Source organism: Spodoptera frugiperda, chromosome 18 (genome assembly GCF_023101765.2).
Source record: "Spodoptera frugiperda isolate SF20-4 chromosome 18, AGI-APGP_CSIRO_Sfru_2.0, whole genome shotgun sequence".
In the NCBI taxonomy this organism is placed as follows: domain Eukaryota; kingdom Metazoa; phylum Arthropoda; class Insecta; order Lepidoptera; family Noctuidae; genus Spodoptera; species Spodoptera frugiperda.
Window position 1 is genome coordinate 5,071,152 of NC_064229.1, and position 6,000 is coordinate 5,077,151.

Genomic DNA, 6,000 nt, shown 5'->3' on the forward strand with positions numbered 1-6,000 from the left:
GATATCTAGAGTTAAAGATAAATTTAAACAGATCTAAATATAGATTAAAACCGACAAGATTTATTGGTAGCTGTTTGAAAAACAGCCAGGACAAGTGTATTAAGCTTAAATCAAGCTATGCAAATATTGGCAGGCGGTCGTCGTTGGCCGTCGTCGGTGCTGGGATATTGGGTCGCAATTAAAATACTCGCCTCATTACCTTGCCACTAGAAACAATGAAAAGAAGGTCCACAATACACGTGCGACACCTTTTGAAAATAAATTATATTTAAGTGATACTTATGTTTATGTAAATAAGGTTCAAAATAGCATATTTTTTCATATTTTTAAAACTAAGTTGATAAAGTATGAAACATAGATGAGCCTGTTATTTGTTTATTGAGAAGAAACACAGTTTCAGTAAGTGCTTTTTCTCAGACGTCATCATTGTATTGGTACCTCAAAGTATAAAAATTACTACGATCGTGAAAAGTCAGTCAACTGCTGGACTATGGGCTTCATCTACAAATCCTCATCCTCAAATTTAAGATTAAGTTGTAAGACGTAGGGCATATAATGCTTTTCATCTGGACTCTTTTGATGAAGAAGACATGGCAACCCCATATATTATCTATTTTCTTTAAAAAAAACCCATCAGCACACATTTAAATCCTCTTCCACGTTATTCTGGTAAAGTCAAGACTTGTTTACACTAGGCATTCTGCGCTTTCCTGTCCAGTATTAGACAGGACGGTGCGCCGGCGCCGTGTCGCTGCACCTATGTATCTAGTTACTCGCACAATTTGCTGTTTCCTTTTTGATAAGTCTCGTATTGTTAAACATTAGGTACATTTAGGGTTTCAATGAGCTGCCTTCCAGGAACTCGGCGTATCATGTTTACTCCTTGTTTCTAGAGCTCTTTAATGCTTCTTTATTAGGCTTCTTTAGGAAACGTTAGTAGGTTTTTAATTAGCATGAAGTGGCTTAGGTTTCAGGACCGTCTTGCTCATACTTATTGCATTTGTATAAGATTTTCATTATTTAGTTTTGTAAATCATGACCGTGAAAAACATAAGTTACCTTTATAAGTAGCATATGATTCGATAACTGTAGCTCGGGACATAGTTATCTTAGTTTTAAATGCCACATAAGTCCAGTGGTTGCAAACGTGATTGTTATTTGTTTGCAAAACAGCAAACCAGCAGACGGATCACCTGATGGTAAGCAATTGTCGTCGGCTATGAATACTCGCAACGTAACGGAGTTACAAGTGCGTTGACGGCTTTTTAGGGATCGAGGATTTATGGATTGGAAATGGAGCATGTGCACATGGGGACGATTATGAGCCTCCAGTAACCTAACTCACACGATGAAACACAATTCATACGAGTGTGGTTGCACGGTTTCCTGTGAGGCCGATTCAACCCCAAGTATGGCTCTCCAACATTTATGTAACTCTAGCAAAATATGTATTCTCCATTTTTTGGAAACTCTGAATAATAATAACACGGAGTATGAATAATTTAGTTACAAAATGCTCCTAACAACAATGTACCTTGTTGCATAATGCTTAAATGTAACCGAAACACTTGATTACCTGTGTGGGTAAGTTATAAACTTAAAATTGTCTCACAATAATTCGACCCACGTGTTTGGGATACATTCCTCCAATACATTGTTGTTGCTGTATTAATCAAACGTTGCGGTATCATTTTACTCGTCCTTGTGGCACGACTTAAGTTACTATTTCAAATGCATTCTTAGATTATGCTGTATGCAGTTCCATTTATAATATATCTACTGCCTACACGAAGTTTTTTAAGACAGATTGTAAGAATTTTAATATAATGCTGTATCTAATAGTCAATTTTAAAAGAACAAGCAGAACTGCTTAGCAGCAGCACTCATAACTTTTAATCATTGTTATAGATATAGTAAAATTGGTTTTAATTATGTAATTGTCAATTACCAAGCATGTATCCAAAATCTGGTCAAAATAAGGAACAGTAGACGTCCTCTCAGCTGATGATGATGATGATTTAAAATCTGAGCATTGATTGAAATAATCTATTTCAATTGTCAAACAAACATTGATCAACAAAATTTCTCGAAGCGGATCAGTGATTCCTGAGGTGACAAAAACTAACCTAGTTTATGAAAATGAAGTCAGTGAAAATGGACAAAGCAAGGTTATAACGAAACCTGAGCCTCACCTCAAAGAGCCATTATAACACTACAAATGGGGCCCAGCCGGCCTGATATGGAGCTGCAGAAGACCTGACGAATTAGGCAATTAATTAGCAGTAGGAACGGGGTGGTTTATAGTCAGTAAGAGTTTAACACTCCCTCTCGCCTCGTCCAATGCGAGAGAAGTCACATGTTTATTACTGACTTCGTAAATAAGTGAACTTAACTTACTTCATGTGATCGATGAAGAATTTTCGAACAGGGGAATTAAACCGCAGACAAATACTTCCTATAACTATGGAGATAACCTATTTATCATTCAAAGCGGTCACACGTACTGCAGTAAGGTACTTACGTGTGCAGTGACATAATTAAATTCTTGCATAATGTGTGGGTCACCGTCTAGACGCCACCTATCTTTATGACCCGGCAATTACGAGTCTGCCCACCCTACTACTGCTAATTGCCGTAATTGTTCGCAAAGTTATCTATAGTCTATAGCTAATAGATACGCTAACGACTTCTCAAATTAATTGTAATTTATAATTTAGTTACGTTTTTTGTATGAGGTGATAACTTGAACAAAGAAAGAAAAAACATTAATTTCACACGCAAAACAAAAACAATGACAAGTAGGTACAGTTTATGATGAGATAAAATGACTATGTATGGATTTTGTCTGCGGTGAAATGGGACCAGTTCTGCATGTGCAAGACTCAAGGATGAGCAAGCAATCAGTACCATTTAGTTAAACAAAACAATTAGTTACATGCTCATGCTAATGAATTTAAAAACAATGTTTATTTGGCTGTCTCTCGAGCAATCGAAATCGATCAAAGTATTGTTGTGTATTTTGATTTTTGGAAAAATCTGTTAATAAAAACTCTGTTGGTAGTTGTGTTTCATGTTTAGTAGAAGCGTCAACTTCAGCACCAGTGGGTTGAAATCGAACTTCTAATAAATGGCCCGACATGCAGGTTTTGGTTTCGATCAATTCTGTTACTAATATAATTTGCGAAATAGTAAAACGTAATTTAACGTTATCAATATTACTATGATGAAGTTTATGAACTCATTATTATCACTGCGTACGGGTACCTACTGCCTGGTGACTGGTGAGTGGTGAGTCAGGCAAGATATGTGGTCCTCTATGATTGTGAGTCACTGACACTGTTTACTTGCTTTAGACACATCTTTAGTCTAAGTTAGGTGCAGTACTGCCTGTGTTGGTTGAGTCGTATACAGAACTAGCTTATGTCGTGTGTTTTCACTTGGTGTTCCGCTCCTGTTGATCGCAGCGTGTTGTTTTATAACCTAAAGCCTTTATTGAGAAATGAATTACCGACACAAAAATATTATTCAATTCGAACTAGTAGTTCCAGGGTTCATAAACTTCTTCTTCTTCTTTATATATGTATTAATATAGATATTTACTCATCAACAACATGAACAGCCCGTGATAGTCCACCTTCATTCCAAGAGGGTTTGTGATAATCTCTACAGGTTTCATGCAGGTTGTTGATTACATGGCTATGCCGGTCACTCAGTCTCTGTCAAATGTACAGTGCCTTAGTTTTTAGAAGAGCAGGCACATGACTAGTATTTTAATATCATATAGAGCATTTTTTCCTTCAGTATTTTCACTGATTACCATCAGCCCTCCATACTAGAACAGGGTTGCAGATAACCTCCCATTTAACCCGGGTCCCGCCTCGAAGCAGGAGTAGCTCCAGCAGGGGTGGTTGCTCTCATCTCATCCAAAGCAGGCGGTTAAACTTGATGATTTCCCCTCTAAAAAAACCATCCAGACTAATGGTGTAAAACATCTAATTAAACAGATGCCTATCACAAGATGCGTTCATCATTGTACGAGTATAGATAACATCATCAACGGACAGTTTTATCAATTTTATCTTATCAACATGTAATATGTAAAATAACACATTGCATCATCGGATGACATCTCTTCAACTAATGTACGTAAATGATCTCATATGTTATAGCTATATATGCAGTATCTTATTTACGGGTATAACATGATCTAATAGTTACCTATCTATAACTAATGGCCAAAATTAATTAACCAAAATCATATTGAAAAATCTTTGAATTAATAGGTATCGATTTTTTACTTGAGTTCTATAGATAATTCTACTCTATCTGTATTCTATAACTATCGATGTTCTATAACTCTACACTATCCAGTGATTTGAACGAGTAGAGTCCAGAGTTTAGAGACTTCATAGAAGTTCTCTTTCGGCATCCAATGACTTCTCTCGCCTAGGGTGAAATGAGAAGGGGTGTCTGACTCTTACTGATTAAAAACCACCTCGTTGTTACTCCTGCTTCGAACCAGAGCCCTAGTAACTGGTAGTTAGAAGCTTTGGGTCGGGCTCTGTTAAATCTTGGATTTTGAATACTGATAAATCATTAACTTTGGTTGAGTATAAGTAAGCATAGGCTCGGTGGCAATAACACACAATTCGCACCATTTATTAACGTTATATAAAACTTAAAAACCACTTTTCGTTAATAATACTTCGCCACCTCCTTTTCAACTTCCCGTCACGAACGATGGACGCGAAATTTACAATCAAGATAAATAAAAAGCAATTGTTATGCTATCAGTGTGGTGACGGCTATGGTGGCGAATGGCGATTCACACCGAAAATTTAACAAAAGTTAGATATAATTTTTAGTGGATATTAACCGACTGATATAAAACATCAGGCTACAATGAATAGGAGCTGGGCAGTGGGAGCAGGTACTCTTTAATTAGTTTTTATTTTTTTATGGTATAATCAGGTACGTCCGGACCCGGGTACGTCCTAAAACTGCGACCAGCCACCGAGGAATGGGCAGCAGCATTCTCAAAATTTATCGGTGACCTAACTGCGATCCCCAAGCCGCCTGCCAAGCGTGGGGATTATGGCAACCCCCCCCCTTTCACTATGAGCGACAACAAAATTACACGGCCCCCAGTCCCCGGCAGCTCCGCTATTCCTGATCTAGGTAGCGGATCAGGTAACGGCGGAGCAGGGGGTGCTAAGAATCCCCGGCAGAGAAAGCGCTACCACCCCCGACGAACTTTGGCCCTGGCAACCAAAAGGGCCATTTGGATATGGGCAGCGAAACCATCGGGGCCAGCGGCTGGTCGACTTTATGGAGAGGGAGAGACTCTATTTGATGAACTCCTTCTTCCAGAAGCGACCGGCCAAGAAGTGGACATGGATAAGCCCTGATGGTTCTACCAAAAATGAGATCGACTTCATCATGGCGACCGAAAGACGTATATTCAGTGATGTCTCTGTGATAGCGAAGGTGAAAACCGGTAGCGATCACCGTATTGTCAGGGGCACACTGAACATCAATGTAAAACTAGAGCGGTCACGCCTGGTGAAGTCCACGCTCCGCCCTGGACGTGCCCAGATCCAAAACCCCGAGCAGTTCCAACTCCAACTGCAAAATCGCTTCCAGTGTCTAGCTGATTGTGGAAACGTGGACGAGATAAATAATGGGTTGGTGGAAACTGTCCGAGCAGTGGGGTCAGACTTCTTCAAGACCCCCGCCGAAACAGGCCCCAAAAGCTCTCCGACGGAACCTTAAAACTTCTTAAGGATCGTAGCGAGATGAGGCTGCAGTCTTCAGACGATATGTCTGAATACGGCAAGCTCAATAGACGAATCTCGAAATACATGCGACGTGACCTGCGGGCCTATAACGCCGCAAGAGTCAGAGACTTAATTGAGCGAAACAAGGGCTCAAAAGTCTTCGCAAAGAATTCGTCTGTTGGGCAAAGCCAAATGACGAGGCTGAAGACCGAGGATGGCAGCG